Raw genomic sequence first — 19535 nt, 5'->3', positions numbered from 1 at the left:
TGTCCTCTATGCTCTAACTACGAAAATATTTGATTTACAAATAAGGAATCCTACTTCGCGGAATTTCATTTATCACGGTAGGGTCTAGAACCGATTAACTGCGATAAACGAGGGTTCACTGTATGCGACTGGAAACCAGTAAACACTCCGTGAGGCCATCTTTCAGCCAAATAAGGAGGACTGTAAAGCAAAGCACCTGAACTCCGGCCTTCTCAGGCCCATCACAATTATCGGAGACCAGCAAGGCAGCTCTCTTCCAAACTCAACCAGAAGACAGAGAGAGACGGGACAATCCAAAGAATGAAAATAAGGAACTCAGACTGAAATAGGGAGAGCGAATTAAGGGAATCACAACTGAACTCATGGAACTATTAGGAACACTTATTCATTGGTAAAACGTATCTGATACGTACATTTCACTTAAAGCACAATAAATATATATATTTTTAAAACAACCAGATAAAGTTCTAAATACTTGCTGTTACTTACAATAACTCTGGTATGTGAAAGGGACGCAGATGTTGAGATTGGGGTGGGAGGGGAGGAGAAAAGGAAAAGAAAGTGAAAAATGTGAAGGAAATAGATTAAAAGGCGGAAACCGAACCCCATATTAGCTTTAATAAAGTCAATCATCTCTCCCTACATCTTGCTGAGTGAAAATAAAAATATCTGCAAGAACATAACATTCCTGTAACAGCGATTATAATCATGGTGGCAGCCTCCAAACCCTAACCTCCTCCCGTGAGATCTCAGAAAGTGAAAGCTCACAGAAACCAAACGTCACATAATTAAATATCTGCACAGTGTAACTGTTGAACATATCATTTTCCTAAACATCTTCATACATCATGGAGCCTTTATCAAGGTAGCATTTGAATTTTGCCCAATTAATCCTTTTTTACCATTATCATGGTAAATGAATGTGTCAACTCTCGCAGACATTACCAAGAACAACAAGAAGCAGATTCATCTTTCAGATACTGTAGGAAACTGCTTTCTCACAAAGGCAAAGTAATATTTCACAGAAAGCAAAATATTTGCAATAAGAGTGCCTGCAAACAAATATCTATTATCCACTTTAATTGCTAAGTTGAGGGTAGTAAGTCATTAAAATCAGAGTTTTAATTTCCCAAACTCATACCAAAAAAGTCCTTTTAGAGGGTTTATAGATCAGATAATACCTATAAGATATATATTTTTAATATAGAATGTTTCCAAAAATTATTAGATTATAGGTTTCCTAATGTTACAGGAGATATCTTTTCATCATTTTATTCCCAAAGTGCAAGCTGTTGTTGAGGTGCCGACCCACAGCGATCCTACACACAATAGGACAAAACACCGCCCAGTCCTGCATGGTCCTCACGATGGGGCCCATGCTTCTGGCCAAGTTGTAACTGCTGTGTTAATCAGTCTCCTTGAGGGCCTTCCTCTTTTCCACTGCTTTCAAATTGGCTTTCAATTTCCCAACCTTTCAGCAAGTAGCAGAGTGCTCTGCTGCCCCGACCTCCACTCCACCCCTGCTCCTTGAGGACATTGAATTGTATCCCACCTGTTGCCTTGGAGTTGATCAGGACCTTCAGCAACCCTGTAGGACAGAACGGCTCTTTAGAATTTCTGAGGTGATGGTTATAGCAGCCACTAGGGGGCCTTAGGAGTCCCTAATTATTAGATTGAATTTTAACATGCTAACAACAAATTTCTTCAATCTGTCCCATAACTTGCCCATCATCTGGGGAGAGGGCAACATCATTGTTAGGACTAAGCTGAAGCAGGTCCAGGCCCTGCGCGTGCTTCCCTGCACATCCCAAAAGTCAGCAGCAGCCCGAGCCAGAGAAGATAACCAGTGAAACCAGATGCTCTGAGTTCAAAAGGAGTTGGGAGTGTCCAGACCCCATATACTAATAGCCATACGTTCCTCACCACCCCCCCAGTTCCCAGGCCACTGTATCAAGCATGATGTCCTTCTCCAGGGACGGGTTTCTCCTGACAATCTATCCCATGTATGTAAGACAAAGGCTTGCCAGCCTACCAAATGCACCTAATACTACACATTAATTAGTCAATTAGGAACTGTCTGAGTTCCTGAAATGTAGTTTGTGCTGGCCCCGAGGAGTGTCAACCTGGCTGAGGACAGAAAAGAGAGTTCAGAGTTACACCTACAATGGCCATTGGTATGTAGAAAGGGACTACCAGTTGGAGGGTAAATGTCGAGGGTAAATCTGTTACCAGGTCTAGGGATCCGTGCAAGGTGGAAACGTAAGGCCACATCCAAATATCCAGGAGAGAGCAAGCATAGGAATGCGAAAGAAGGCAGAATACAGTAAGAGGACTAGAAATGTTAGGGGGAAAAAAACCAACAAGCTTGGCAGAAACATCCATATATTAGGTGGCATGATTCCCGAAGGCTTATGGGATTCATCCTTAGTTATAAACGTAGCACCATAGCAGAGAGTTTGCTTGTTGTGTTAGTGTTATTTATTTAACAAGATTTGAAGGAGTCAGCATAGTATATTTGAAAGAACATAAATGAGTTTTAAACCAGACAGACCCAAGTTCAAATGCAATTCGGCAGGTTCCCAGCTGTGTGGCCTTGTTCTGAGTAGCACTTTCCCCATCTTTACAGGAGGATAATATCTTCCTCTTAGTGCTTCAGTGAAGATGAAATGAAAGGAAAAGTCACGAAGCGTCTAAAATGATATCTGACACCTTTTGCGCACTCAACAAATGTTAACTACCTGCCCTACCAGGATGCTAGACATTTCTCTTGGCTATATGTATTTTTATTATTACCAATTAATTATCCTTAAATGAGTTTTAGTTAATAAATGTTACTTTACAGGTTTTTTTTTCTTTTAAAATTCTGTCTTACTCCAATACCTGATCCTAGCTCCAAGTATATCCATTGATTTCTCCAAAGAACCAGCTGTTTTCAAGCAGGATGTTGGAGAACCGCTTATAAGAATTCCCACAAGTCTGGCTAGACCAGAGGAGGTACACTGGTACAGATAGGAACTGAAAATACAGGGAATCCAGGATGGATGAGCCTTATAGGACCAGTGGTGTGAGTGGCGAAACAGGGAGGGTAAAGGGAGAGTGGGTAGGAAAGAGGGAACCGATTACATGGAACTGTGTGTGACCTCCTCCCTGGGGGACAGACAACCGAAAAGTGGGTGAAGGGAGACGTCGGACAGGGCAAGATATGACAAAATACCCATTTATAAACTATCAAGGGCTCATGAGGGAGGGGGGAGTGGGGAGGGAGGGGAAAAATGAGGACCTAATGTCGGGGGTTTAAGTGGAGAGAAAATGTTTTGAGAAATGATGTACAAATGCGCTTTACACAATTGATGTGTGTATGGATTGGGATAACAGTTGTATGAGCCCCTAATAAAATGTTTTAAAAAAATTAAATTAAATTAAATTAAAAAAAAAAAAAGAATTCCCACCTTTAGAATCTTCTATAGAAAGAAATTACTTTCCTCACGTTAGCGTGCCTTGACAACTCTTTATCAAAGAGAACCTTTCTCATCAACTAGTTTTTAGTATTCACCCCTGCCCAGTGTTTGAAAGCTTAAGCTGGATGGACCTCACCGACGTCCCACAGAGAGACCGTGGGTGTTGACAACTATTCTTGTTCAGCAAACATGTATTGACTTCATACTATGTTCTTGATTGGGTCAATAGTTCATGACACAGCATTGGAAAGGACAGCCATTGTGTCTGACCTCAGAAAGTTTCTAGGTGATGTCTCTGGAAAGTTTATACCAGCTACATAATAAATAAACCTTAAAATCCTAGCAATTTAACAAAACAGAGGGATTTCTCATTTACGGCCCATTCTGATGAGGAGCTGGTAGCTCTCCTTCAAGTGGTCAGACATGGATCCGATTTCCTGCCACCTTTTGATACCACCTTGTGATTGTCACACACACATGACCAGTAAGGTCTTTAAAGAAGGTAGTCCCACCTGGAAGTGGTTTACACTTTACCCACGTCCCACTGGCTGCAATCCAATCACATGACCCAACCTAACTGCAAGGGAGGCCAGAAATGTAGTTTTCCTACATAGCCAAGAGGAAAATACAAAATAAATTGGAATTCAGTGAACACATAAAAATATCGCTAGCACATCTATGATTTGCAAATTGCTGTATTGGATAAGTGAAAACAGACCCATTCTTTTCTCCTAGCATTTTCTGAGATGACTCCAATCTAACGATTAGTGACAAATATATACATAACTAAGTGATTAGAGATAGATTTGTTATGTGGTATTTTAGAGGGTCTGACTCTGTAAACACTCAGCTTATTGAAGAAAATAATTCAACGTGAAAGTAATTTGAAGAATGTGCTAACTGAGCTTAAACTTGAAGGATGGGATTAGCTTTGGTATGGCAATACGCAAGAAAGTGCAACCCCGAGGAAGGAACTAGGTTTAAGAAAAAGAAATGTTCAAGCAGTGAACAAAGATTTGGGTGTCCCACCTTGTATTTTGAAATAATCTGTATGGACATCCAGTTGGAGTTGCTGTTAGGGGCATCCAGTTGCTTCTGACTCACAGACCTCTGTGTACAACGAGCAAAACCCTGCCAGGCCCTGCACCACCCTGACAAGCACGGCTATGTTGGAGGCCAAGGTTGCAGTCATTGTAGCAATTCGTGCCATTGAATCTCTTCTCCTGAGACAACATCTCACCATCAGTATGTTCAAGGAGTGTCCTAGCTGTACTTTTCCCAAGAGAGCTTAAAATAAGTCATTCTTCTAGCAGTCCATGATATTTTCATTATTATTTGTTAAACCATATTTCAAAGACATCCATCTTCCTCTTTATTCATTTTGCAGATTTTGCATGAATGCAAGGTAGTGAGAAACACAGTGGCATACCTTAGTCCTCGAGGTAATATTTTGCTTTATAATACCTTAAAAGTCTTTTGCAGCTGATTTGCCCAATACAATAAGCAATCAGATTTTTCTACTGCTATTTCCATGGATATTGAATATAGAGCCACATAAAATAAAAACCCTGACAACCTCAGTCTTTTCGGTTAATCATTATGAAGCTTATTAGTTAAGTTGTGAGGATTTTTCCCCCTACCTGTTAAGGGACAAGACCTACAGAAGGCTGTCGTCTTTGGTTTTGCCCCAGTAAATGTCTCAAGTCCCCTGCCCTTTTGGCACTCAAACTCAAGGTTGTGTCATCTGCATGTGGTTAATGAGTTTCCCCCTAATCCTGCTGCATTCTTATTTACCCTTGTGTCTCCGATTATTTGCTCAGCATAAAAGCTGAATAAGTATGGGGAAAGGACACAATCCCAATGCACACTTATTTTCATTTTATTTTAACCATGCAGTATTTACTTGTTCTCTTTGTCTCTTAGTCTATGTACCATTTTCTTGCGAGCACAATGAAATGTTTTGGAATTCTCATTCTTTGACATATTATACAAAATGTGCTATTCATATGCCTCTGAATCGTCAGTAAAACACTGATAAGCATCATTCAGATACTCTCTGATTCCAGTCAAGATCCATCTGACAATAGCAATGATATTCATTTTTCCATTACCTCTTGTGACTATAACTTGAATTTCTAGCAGTTCCCTGACAATATACTGCTGCAGCCATTTAAAAATTATGCCCTGTGAAATTTAGTTTGTGTATGATATTAATTATATTGATAGATAATTTTCACAGATCCTTTGGAATAGACACAAATATGGATCCTTTCCAAACAGCTGGACAGGTAATGTCTTGCAAATTTCTTAGCATGATTATGTTTTTCTAGCATTGTATCTACTTGTTGAAATATCTCAATTAGTACTCCATCAGGTTGGGGAATCTTATTTTTCTGTAATGCTTGCAATGCAGTTAGGCTTCTGTGTTAAATACCATTAGTCCTTATTCATATGCGACTTCTGAAATAACTGAAGGCTGACCAATTCCTTTTGGTACAGTCTTTCTGTCTCGTGTTCCCCACTCTTTTCATGATTCCTCAGTTGCTCAGTATTGTGCCTGTAGACTTCTTTCACACTGCAACCGGAGGCTTGAATGTTGTCTTCACTTCTTTCAGCTTGATAAATGCTGCATGTCCATACTTTTGGCTTTCTTATTCTCGGATTTTGCACATTTCATTATAATATTTTCTTTGTATGCTTGAGCACCCTTTGAAATTGTCTGTTAAGTGATTATTTCATCGTTCCTTGCATTCATGTTAGCTACACTCTCTATTCAAGAGCAGGTTTCAGAGTCTCTTCTAAATTTCATTTTAGCTTTTTCCTTCTTTCCTATGTTTTATTTTATTTATGTTTTAATCATTTTATTAGGACCTCATACAACTCTTGTCATATCAATTGTGTAAAGCATATTTGTACATTCATTGCCCTCATCATTCTCAAAACATTTGCTCTCCACTTAAACCCCTGGCATCAGCTCCTCATTTTCCCCCCTCCATCCCTGCTCCCCCCTCCCTCCTGAACCCTTCATAATTTATAAATTATTGTTTTGTCATATCTTTCCTTGTCTGACATCTCCCTTCACCCACTTTTCTGTTGTCTGTCCTCCAGGGAGGAGGTCACATATAGATCCTTGTAATCGGTTCCCGGTTTCCTATGTTTTAAATGACCATTTACGTTCTTCACGTATGATGTCCCTGATGTCCTGCACCAGTCTGATCCCCAGCCATTCGTGTCCAATGGGTCCAAGAGTCACTACAGTCAGCGGGACATACTCAAGGCGGAACTTGGCTATTGCGAATTCACGATTCGTCAGCTTCAACTTGAGCTTTTATATGAGGAATTGAAAGTCTGTTCTTTCTTTCTTTCTTTCAAGACACTTGGACCAATATTTAGGCCTAAGAGGTGAGGAATCTGGAGGAATTTTGTTGTTGTTGTTCCATCGTCCACTTCTGACCTTGTTCTGATGATACTGAGCTTTCCCACCATATCTTTTCACAGGTGTAATTGATGTGATAACTGTCAGTGAGGTCCACATGGATAATTTCTATTTCTGTGGTTGAAAAGAGATTATTTACAATGAACATATGTTGGTCTTACAAAATTCTGTAATGCCAAGTCTAGCATCATTTCTCTCATGAAGGGTATGTGTCCCAGCTATTCCTCCTTCCAATCACCATTAAACATCAATACATCTTTTTCTTTATCTGTTCGAAATGAGCTTGTCACCAAAGATTCCAAGTCAATTTTTTCTTTCTTTCTTTCTTTCCTTCTTTCTTTCTCTTTCTTTCTTTCTTTCAAGACACTTGGACCAATATTTAGGCCTAAGAGGTGAGAAATCTGGAGGAATGTTGTTGTTGTTGTTGTTGTTGTTAAAGAGGTACACTATATGTAGTTAGGCCACCCACCTCAACAAATAAAATCAACAACAGTATCCCATTAATCCCTCCATAAATATGGTTTTCAATACACCCTTTATTTTCCTTTTGAACATTTCTTTAATACTACATGTAATTATTCTCTTTAAATACAGAATTATCATAACGTGGAAAGGACCTAAAAGGGGGGGGGGGAACCTCAGAGGAACCAGACAAACTTTGGATTCACATAGAAAATATTGTCTGTGTACAGTGAATGAGAAAAGAAATAGGAAAATTATGAATTACAAAGTCATTTCTTTTGTTCTGGCACAGACAGAGCAGGCATGCAACTGCCTACTTTTGTGATCAGAGACCTCGCTTCCCAGCAGCCAGGAACTGTCAACCTGGTAGCACCAGAAATAACAAGCCCTTTCCTTGACAAAATCCTTAATGCCACATGTTACCATTTAGCATTGAAAAATTAAGATCAGTGTGTGTGCAGCAGGATTATAGTTAATGAAGGGATGGCTTTGTATTAAAAGAATAGTTTTCTCCCCCCAGAAAAATCAGATAACCTGTGAATTGAGGAATACAGACTAATATTCCTGGATGGAGTCTGATCCCAAAGGCTAATAAACTCTGTCTCTCTCTCTCTCTCTGTCTGTCTGTCTCTCTCTCTCTCACTCTATGTCTCTCGCCCTTTCTGTTTCTCTCCCTCAAGTTGAATCATCTTCCCTGGGTCAGGTAGGAACCTCCCTGAGGAGAGACTGTGTAGGGACGAGTCTCCCATTTCCAACTTTTAGAGAGGTTTCTCGCTAGAGCAGACTCCACCCCCAGTTAAGCTTCGACACTGAGTGGATGGGTGGGTACCAGGCTAATTTGGGGAAGTGTTCAGAGCACAGAATTCCCAGATACATAGATATCCAATTGTTCTGTGGAGCTGGGAGAATGGGAGCATAAAGAACCTACACAAGTTTTAAGAACTCACCTCTAAACACAAAACCAAACTAAAATAGGCATGAACAGAGGGGGAGCAAGGGCTAAGAGGTGTGTCTGAATTACCTACAAGGGATTTTATAGGTGAAGTGTTGCAATGTCGTGAGATACAAGGGCCTTCATAGGCTACAAGAAAAGGTTTCATGGGACGAATAAGTAGGAAAGGCCATTCTTCCCTCCTCCTCTAAAGGTATTTCACTCTTTTCTTTCCTGGTTAATGAACTGCAGCGATGCTGTGAAGAGACACTGAAAATAGTGTCTGGTCCCTCCTGCCCCCATTCTGTAACAGCGGCAGGGATCGCTTTGCCAGTGAAAAGGGAGTGGGGGGTATTTCAAGGAGGAGGTCCTGGAACATAAAATGGACAGTACAGTAACACCCACCCCCTTCTCACCCTCCCAACCCCCAAGGTAAGACACATTTCAGTCCCATTCTATACACTTCAAAGGCTATTTTGAACTGTGTCACATGGCACGTGGGGGTTGCAGCATTTGAGATTGGGCTTGCTGCCCATTTTTTATCTGCTGTCAAAGTTGGAGAGACCACTAAACTGTAACTGAAGTGGAACCGTGTTAGAATTCTAACCCTGTCCATCCAAGCAAGACTGTGAGAAGAAGTAAAAAAAAGGAAACAAAACCCCACATCCTTGCTGGTGACCTTGACCGCCATGGTTTTCAATACATTACAATTGCATAATTGATCAACTTCAGACTACAGAAGTTGATAAAAATCAATACTTTGTCATTGGTTGCTGGTGTATAAATTTAAATAAATTGTATTAAGTTATCTTCCACATAGGTTTATGGATATTATCTCATTGCTAGCAGTATTGTACTTCAGGGTAGAACTTGAAATTATTGCTGTGTGTGCGGATTTGAGGCATTTTTTTTGACGTTGAGTGTAATGCCCTTCGTCTTGGATGTGTTATTCTTGATCTAGGAGACCAAGCCTTTCTGATTCAAAACAGCTGACACCAGTCCATTTCACGTCACTAGAGCTTAACATGATCTTCATTGCAATCCACTGTATTTTTGGAGACTTCCAATTTTCCTAGACGTGTTCTTTGATCTTATCTTTCTGACAATTAACGGATGTTTAAAACTGTTTCTTTTCGACGAGAGTCATGTTACATCAGTGTACAGAGGTCCTGAAAGGTCCACCATCATCATTAAGATGCATCCTACTTTGATGAGCCAGCTGCTTTCCAGGCATATTTTGAGTACCTCCCAAGCTGTGAGGGACTCCTGGTGGCACAATGAGTTGAGATCAGGCTACTAACTGAAAGGTCAATGGTTCCAACCCACCAGCTGTTCCTGGGGATGAACATGAGATAGTGTATTTTCACAACGATTCAGAAACCTCTGGAGTAATTCTACTCTGTCCTATACGTGCATTATGAGTTAAAATACACTAAATGAAAATGAGTAGGTTCCATCCTGCGGGGCCTATTTTCTGGTACTATAGCAGAAAAAGTTTCACTGCTGCCAATTTTTTTTCAGAGGTATATAGTCAAAACTTCATTCCTAGTCTGTCTTAGCCTGGAAGCTCTGCTGGAATCTGTCCACCATGAGTGACCCTTCTGATATTTAAAATACCAGTGGAATAGCTTCCAGTATCACAGTAAACACACAAATTAATTACCATAGTACCACAAACTAACAAAAGAATGGTGGCAAGTAGAAGTAGCATGGGTTTAATACATGAGCAGGAGCGAGAGGCAATAAAGTTCTAAATTAAAGAAGTTCCCATGCCACTTCTGGATTCCATGCCCCTCCAAAGTAAATATTGCGTTTTAGTAAACTTTAAAAAAGTTTGCAATGAATGAATGTAAAATTTCCTTGGGATGGAACCCACTCATTTCCATATAGTATCTGCCAACTCATAGGACAGAGGAGACTTGCTCCATGGGGTTTCTGAATCTTTATGGAAACATATTCTCACCATAGTTAAAAATTTTGTTTTTAATTTCCCTAGCTGCATACTTAAAATATAGATTATATACTTTCTAGATGTGATTATAATGATGGCTATTGAAATTACCATGATGTATAAACAAAAGCTTATAAATAAATAAACATATGTATATATATTTAACTCAATGTGCATCAGAGCAAAGCTATGCCTGATAGGATTTTCAGTGACTGCTTCTGATGATAAATGGAGAAAAGATTAATGTTGTCAAATACTTACTCTACTTGCACCTACAACCAACACTCATGGAAGTTGCAAGCATGAAATCAACCAACTTATTGCATTGGGTAAATATGCTGCAAAATATTTCTTTGAAACTTGTCATCTTCAAGACTATGTTGCAACTGGCCCAAGCCATGATATTTTTAATTGGCCAGGAAGCAAGTGAAAGCTAAACTATGGGCATGGGAGACCAGAGGACACCTGATGCATTTGAATTCCGATGTTGAAATATTGAATCACCAATGAACTGCTAGAAGAACAAATAAACCTGTTTTAGAAGAAGTGCAGTTAGAATATCCCATACAAGTGAGGACGGCGAGCCTTCATTGAACATAAACCTTATCAGGAAAGACAAGTCCCTTAAAAAGACAGAATGCTGGATAAAGAGGTGCATTTGCTAAGGAAGAGCTAGCCTCTTCCAAAGCGAAGGATGGATGTGACGGTGATAGCAATGGGCTCAACAATAACATGGTGGTGAGGATGGTGAAGGACCAGGAAGGGTTTCCTTTTGGTACATCGTGTCACTAGGACTTGAAACCAGCTCAATCACACTTAATCGTGCTAACAACCACCTCTTACCCATGACAGTGCGCCACAGGGTTTCTAATGACTGTTATTTTTTGTCAGAAGTGGATCATCAGAGCCTTCATCCAAGGTGCCTCTGAGTAGACTTCATCTATCAAACTGTTGATTAGTCGTTGAGCACGTTAACCATGTAGACTACGCAGGGAGTCCATTCTGACAATAATTATATATATACTGGCAATTGTATACTTACAGAGGATTCAAGTATATACATACACACATGTGAATACATATGTATATATATATTACTTTGAAGGAGTATATATATTACTTGTATCAAAAACCCTTGCTAGGTGCCATTGAGTCAGTTCTAATTCATAGCGGACCACGTACAACAGAAAGAAACACTGCCTGGCGTGGTGCCACCGTCACGAGTGTTGTTCTGTTTGAATGCATTCTTGCAGCAACTGTGCCAATTCATCTCACCAAGTGACTTCCAGTCGTCCTCTTTTTTGCTGCCATTCTACTTTACCAATCACCCTATCCTTTCCTAAAAACCGATGTCTCCTGATAACATGTCCAATGTACGTGAGACGAAGAAGTCCTACCATCCTTGCCTGTAAGAAACGTTCTGGCATTACTTCTTCAAACACACATGTGTTTGTCCCTTGGGCAGTCCGTGGTACTTTCCATCTCCTTCGCCAGCACCACAGTTCAAATGCATTGATTCTTCTGCAGTCTTCCTTCTTCAACGTCCGACTTTCACGTGCATCTGAGGTGATTGAAAAAGACCGTGTCTTTGGTTAGGTGCACCTTGTTCTTCTACATTCTAAAGATGTATTTTGCCACAGATTTCCCCAAAGTTTTGTGTCATTTGATTCCATAACTGCTACTTTCATGAGAATTTATGGTGGACCCAAGCATGATGAAATCCTTGAAAACTTGCATCATTTTTCCACTTACAAGGATGTCAACTGTGATATATTTTGGTTTTCTTTAAGATGAATTGTGATCCCTGATCTTTATCAGCAAATGAGTCAAGTCCTCTTTGCTTTCAGCAAATGAAGTTGTGCCCTTGGCATCGTACAGGTGCTTCATAAGTCTTCCTCTGACCCTGTTGCAACATTCTTTTTCATATTGTACAGCTTCCCTGGTTATTTGCTCAGCACACAGATGAAATCAGCGTGGTGAGAGGACCCAACCCCGAGGCACACCTTTCCTGATTTGAAACCATGCATTATTCATTATTTTGTTCAAACAACTGCTTCTGGATTCATGAACAAATTCCACATGAACACGATGAATTATTCTGAAATTTTTATGCTTTGCAGTGTTATATATGTTGTTATGATCCACACAATTGAATGCCTTTACATAGTCAATGAAACACAGATACACATCATTCTGGTATTCTCTGCTTTCAGCCAGGATCCATCTGATGTCAGCCATGATATCCACAAACTGCACATCCTCCTCTTAATATGGTTTGAATTCTGGTAGCTCTCTGCTGATGCATCGGTGCAAATAGCCATTGTTGAATGATCTTCAATTAAAAAATATTCTTGCAAGTGATATTAATGATATTGTTTGATAATTTCTGCATTCTTCTCAGTCACCTTTCTTTGGATTGGGTACAAATGTGAATCCCTTCCTTTGGGTGGCTTCTAAATGCCTCGGTATCATGATGAGTGTTTCCAATGCTTCCCTTCAGCAGCTCGTTGAAAGATTTCAATTGGTATTTGGTCAATTCCTGGACCCTTGGCTTTGGGCTAATGTCTTCCGTGCATCTTGAACGTCTTCCTTCAGTACTATCAGTTCTTGATCACAAGCCCCCTTAGTAGGACAAACTGACAGATAAGTGGTGGTGGACTGTCAGGCACCCTTTTCATTTTTCATCCAACTACGTTGATGCTAAAAATTGCATTATCCCAATTTTACACAGGTGAAAATGATGAGAGCAGAAACACGGCAACAGCTCAAGTCCACCTGACTGGAAAGTATGGCCTTGGCGTAGAGAGGGCAGAGGGTTGGGAGCAGAGGCATTGGTAAATGACAAAAGAAACCCAGTGGTGCAGGCTTCAAATTCTAAATGCTCCCCATAGCATTTTCATTCGAAATAGAACCAATTTCATACACAAAACAGCTTCTGCCTTGGGCTCTGCTGTTGTGATTAGCATTTGTTATTTGGCACCTGGAGGGACTGGCTTGAACCCCACTGTCGGGTGACTTAATTAAAGAATTAGATAAACAAAGAAATGCTTCCCTCTCTAAATCAAACGAAAGTGTCATGAAAAATAAAACAATTAAGCAGAAACAAAGGCATAGATAAAGTACTCAAGCAGAACAAGTTTATACAAAAACATAATGAGAGTTCATTATTACAAATCAGAAGGCCGAGAGGCAACCCACAGAGCTCTCCACGGCTACTTGCATCAGCCTTACCTCTGACTCCACAGGGCTGAGGGATGGAAAGGAACAGTGATGCAGAAACAGTCATCTGTCAGGCACTGCCGTTTACAGGGTGCTTTGGTAGGCAACATCTGTTCTAATACGGAATGCAACCTCTCTGCGAGGGGTATTTGTTTCATTTTATAGATAGGGAACCAAAGATTCAGAGAGTTTATGTGACTTGCCCAAGTTCATACAACTCTGAAGTAACCTAACCACAACTTGAATTGGATAGGCTGCCTCAGGTCTCAGTTGTTTCTTTTTACATGACAATTAAATTGTAAACTAACAGATTTGTTTGAAGGGCATTCTAGAAAGGGGCTAGATTTTCTCGTTCAAATCCAAAATCAAATACTTATTGTGCATTGACTATGTACACAGCACTGTGCGAGGCGATGGGAATAGAATATTTTGGAGTGCACATAGCAGTCTTTCTCATAGAACGTTAAGTATGGTGACTTTTTAAAATTATACCTCACTCACTGCCATCCGGCTGATGCTGACTCCTGGTGAGCCTGTAGGGCAGGGTAGAACGGCCCCTGTGAGTTTCCAAGACTGTAAACTATGTATGGGAATAGAAAGCCCAGTCTTCCTCACGGCAGCTAGTAGTTTCAAACTGCTGACCTTGTGAATCAGAGCCCTACATATAATCACTATGCCACCAGGGCTAGTCTAAAAGTACATCTAGGAGTATTAATTTATGTATTAAAATTATAATGTCTACTTTCTCCTTGATTTCCTAGGCTTTTTATAGTACTTTCTGAACAGTACTTCCTATAACAAACACCAAAAGAGTAGTGTCATTTTGCTTCTCAATTCACCCTTGATAGACATTTAGGTTGTCTTGCTCACTGTGAACATTACTGGATTGAAAACAATCAAAGAAAATTTAGGAAATATAGACAATAAAAACTCTTGAGATGCCCTTAATAAAATGATTTATAAAAAACAAACAAACTCTTGTGCTAGAAAATGTACCTTTAAATGTACACAGATCAGAACCTTAAGACAGAAATTTTGGGGGTGAAAAATAAATTCATTATTTTCCAACAATTCAAATGCCAACATTACTCTTTCACCTGCTTTCAAGAACTAGGGCATATAAACCTCTGTTTGATTTTACTCTAACATCAACGACGAGATGACAATAAGAAGTGATATTTTTCTCCAGCTTTGTGTCCTGGTGGTAGACACCCCTTCACACCTTAACCTTTCCCTGCCTTAAACCCAACTGAACTCCGCATCACTCTAGTCATGTACTCCATGTCTATGAGTCATCCGTGGAGGCTAAATGTCCAACTGAGTGAGAAGAGAGAACACATGGACACATCTGGACCTCTAAGAAGGCAAGACCCCATCCCACTGTGGCTAGTCCCCTAGGAACGCTTAGAGAGGGATTCTCAGAACTGGTAGCACATGTTACAAGGGAATATTTGGGGGCAAGCAATGCTTTTAATGTGTTACAGGGTGGGGCTAATTATTCCTCTTACTGAAACACCCAACACTTTTCTTTTTAATCTGAACTTTCCTCCTCAATTCTGAATATTGGTGTTATAAGGGCTTTGTTCAGTTTTGTAGATAGGTAATGAACGTTAATATCAGTAAATAGTAATGCCAAAAGTAGTGAAATTTTTGAGCTTAGAAAATGCCCTATGCTGTAGACTACTTATGTTGTCATTTAAAAAAGTGGAAAAGTACTGTCAGAGCTCAAAGAATAAAAGGGAAAAAAAGAAAAGAACATAAAATGGGCCAGTGGTGAACTAGAACCCTATAAATTCAGGTACCAATGTCAGCAAGGATATGAGCCTAAATAGGTAAAACAGTGGGTTGATATCAACAAACGGAAACATTAGAGGGAATTTATCTCTTGGGTAAGGAGGGCCTGAAGCTTAGATAAATATCATTGACTTTTACAATAGAGGGAAAATCCATCCTGGAGTGAGTAAAGATAAAGGCACAAAATAAAAAGGAAGCAAAGTTCAGACCTCAGGGGAGAATATTGGTGAAGAGCCAATGCCCAAAATAAAAGGCAGTCGAATAAATCAATTAGAGAAATACAAAAACAAAACAATAACACACCAAAGACAAAGAACCTAAAGCTGTTATCAGTCAGAACCCCAGCAAGACAGTGAGGGTAGGCTACAATAGAATAATTCAAGAAGTTTAATAGAAGAAATCATTACACAAATGGTGCATATTATTGTGAAGCCACACTGGAGATCATGGGTGCTGGGACTAGGGAGAGTCTGAGAAACTCTATCCACCCCATGCGTAGGAGTTGTGTCCAGAAGTATAAAGAAAGCTAGTCATTCTGGAAGGTGAGACTTACACAGAGAGCCCATCTTGAGAAGACTCTGATCTTGGATCCAAGCACATGGACATCTTGAGGTGACCTTGCAAGGAGAGCTCCTGGGGCTTCACACTGCAACTTGACTCTCCTTTCCCAGGCTGATCCCTTCCTGGACACTCCCATTTGGCCACATCTAAGTGCAAGCCAAACGGCAAGGGTGCCATCGCTTTAATTCATACATGTCAACCTCCCTATCCACAGAGTAAAACAGGGAGCTGGAATATGAGCTAAAAGCACAAACAGAAGATGCTCAGCATAGAAGCCAGGAGAGTTAAGAGTTCAATATCCCCAAATTGGATCTAAACAAAGAAATAACTTCCAGCTGGGAAATCTGAATGAATGTAAGAAAGCTGATTGCCTCCATTCAAAAGCTCTCTGTGAACGAGGAGCCCTGGTGGCGTAGTGGGCTGTTACTTAGCAGTGGCGTAGCCCTGGTTACTTATTGGGCTGTTAACTGCATAGGGCAGCACTTCTACTCTCATAAAAAGTTACAACCACGGAAGCCCACAGGGGCACTTCCACTCTGTCCCGGAGGATCACAGTTAATTGGAATCGACTCAATGGCAGCAAGTTTGTGGACGAACATACACAAATTTAAGTTAAAATGTAAGTCTATTGTGCCCAAACAATTCCATACAATGAATAACAACTTACCATGAGCTATATGATATACTGAGTGCCTACAGCCCTGGTGGCAGAGTAGTTTTGAGTTAGCCTGCTATCTTAGTCTGGGTGCTTTAGAGAAACAAATCCACAGAAACTCACATGTAAAACAGAGAAGTTTATATAAAGGGTAAGTGCATATCAAGAAAACATCCCAACCCAGTGCTACCCAAGCCCACAAGTCAACATTAACCCCTATGTCCGACACCAATCCACAAAGTCCTCCTCCATTTCACGAAACACACACTATGATGCCGACTGCAGGAGGAAAGCTGAATCAGTGAACCTGTGAACATCTCAGCGCTGGCAGGGGTCTCCACATGCCTGCGTGGGGGTAGGTCTATGCAACTTCACCTCAGGGATGTCTTGCAGGAAGTGAGCCTTGCCACTGAAGCAGAGATGTGGCTAAGGCAGCTGCACCCTGGTCCGACCATCAGAAAGCAAGAGACCTGAGAACTCAAAAGGCAAGGCTCCCCGAGCCATTTATCTCTCCACCTTTTGATTAACCCAACATGTATTTGTCAGCCAGATTGGTACAATAAACATTAACTCTCTCACCTGCTAACCACAGGTTAGCAGTTCAAAGTCAACAGCCACTCTGTGGAAGAAAGACAGAGCTTTCTACTCCAGTAAACAGTTGCAGTCTCAGAAACCCACCGAGGTTGCTCAGGAGCCCTGGTGGTGTAGTGCTTATGTGTTGGGCTGCAATCTGCAAGGTCAGTCAGTGGTTTTCTATTCCTGTAAAGAGTTACAGTCTCAGAAATGCACAGGGGCAATTCTACCCTGTTCTATAGGGTCACTATGAGTCGGCCTGGACTTGATGCCAGGTAATTTGTTCTTTTTTTCCCACAGGGTTATGCTATGAGCTGGAGTTGAATGAATGGCAGTGCATTTGGTTTGGTTTGGTGTGATATGAGCAGTTAAGAGCTCAGTTGTACTCAAAAGGTTACAAATTCAAGGCTAACAGAGGCGACTTGAAAGAAAGGCCTGGAGACATATTTTCCCAAAACAGTCACTGAGATCCCTGTGGAGCACAGTTACGCAATGAGTAAGAAAGACTGTACAAAAACTGACCCACCTGAGGTACAGTGTTGGTGACAAATACTGAACATATTATGAACAAATAAATCTGTCAAATGATGAATGATGTACTTCAGGTATGAAAAGGACATCATGCTTGGTTAAGTACACCATCATTAAAAAACAAAAAAAACTCACAGTAGATGGTGGACTCAATGGCTGCAACAATGGGCCCAAGCCTGATAGTACTGAGGATGACACAGACGGGGCAGTGTCTGGTTCTGTAGTCCAGGGTCATTAGGAGTGGGAATCAGCACTGTGGAACCTAACAACAACAACAACATGTAGATTTTAAAAGATATCAGTTACAACAAATATAGGCAAGCTGGAACCTGTATAAGGTGGAAACCTGCCATAGAAGGAAGTCAAATGTCTTCCTAAGACTGATAGGAAAGTTGTCAAGCTCTAACTCCTCAAAGGCAGAAAACTTGGAAGAGGGAGTAAAAAAAGGTCATTCTGCCAACTCACAATTCTCATGGTAACTCTCCTGAAGAAATTCTACTCCTTACTAAATAGTCACAAAAGAATGGTCCTAATATGATTTTTGTACCATAAGCTTGAAATACCTTATTCAACCTGAAAAATTTAGAAAACCAGGGTTTCCATCTCTAGAATCTGGCCTTTCCCTGGCAGCCTGCCTAGGTCTACTATCCTAACTTATTAGCACTCTCTCTATCTTTCTCAACATTGAGTTTCCCCAGGAGAGCTCTTTCAGTCAGTTGGGAGTTTTCTTTGGAACATGACATGCTGTGGTTTACTAAATGAAAACTAGCATATTCTCTCTCTCTCTCTTTATATATGTATACACACGCACACATACATATCTCTCTATATATACATATACACACACATATCTATATACAGATACTTACTTGGTTTTCAAGAAATATATATGTGGTTATTTCTGTTCCACATGGCCACCATTAGTTTCTTACGATTGTGCACTTCTCATTTATTAAAGACCATTTGATTTAAAAGATACTAATGAAAAAATGGTTTTCTACCTATGGCATCAATTATGCAGATTTACTTTTGGGGGGAGGGAAAAGTAATGAGACATCATCAGTGTTCTTGGAGTGTCTAACTTAATTTTCACAGTTCTACCATGACCGTATTACTTATTATTTGGTATCTAAGGTTGATGAATTCTCCACGGACTGTCAGTAATTACTGTCAAGTATCTATTATGAGGACACTGAAAATTACTATTATATGCTGACTCAGTAGTGCTCCCTGCCTAGTCCCTCTCCAGGCGCCGAGATTTCACCGTGATGGATCTTAGCTGATTCGTATAGGAAAGTTCCATTAAATTTCAAATGATCTAATCAAATACCTGCTGTTCTACGAACGTATAAATAAAAGGAAATATCTACATGATTTATTTGTACACGTCTCCTTGTAGGAGGCAAAATGCTAAATGAAATCTCAGAATGGCATAAGCAACAAGCAGAACAAAAATGGCTCAGGGATCTCTGATATGACTGGATGTCCTGATTCCCGATCTCCAGTGTCAGTGGAACATGAGATCCAAGATTAGGATGAGCCTACCTGTGTTTGTCTAGACCCTTTGTTTGCACACCTGGAAGCTCATTACCCCCTTCGTGTGAGAATTCTTAAGGAGGCACAAGTTAGATTTCATAGGAATGAAGTTTGTGCTTCCTGAAGGGCACAAATTCAAATGAAGTCTTACTATCTTGGAGATATATTTTTCCCTCTGTGCTTTAGTGACACAGTGCTTAGTTACACAGGTTGTAAAGAATTGATATTTCTCATAGTTTAGGGCATCAGGGTATCTGCTCTAAAGGAAAGATTTTTTTTTTTTGCTTTCCCCTCTGTGGGCTCCGGGGCGGAAATCCTCCTCTCTTTCAGTTTTTTTTTTTTTTGCCCTGACCATCCTCGGCTGCTTCATGAGCCTCATGTGGCATCTGTCCTCACCCTCGTGTACATGGCTGGCTCTGTAGCTGTGG

The sequence above is a fragment of the Echinops telfairi genome, unplaced genomic scaffold (assembly GCF_000313985.2).
Source record: "Echinops telfairi isolate 266 unplaced genomic scaffold, ASM31398v2 ScPeMD7_7467;HRSCAF=8505_0, whole genome shotgun sequence".
Lineage (NCBI taxonomy): Eukaryota > Metazoa > Chordata > Mammalia > Afrosoricida > Tenrecidae > Echinops > Echinops telfairi.
The sequence above is the reverse complement of the archived record's forward strand: the minus strand, read 5'-3'. Positions refer to the sequence as shown.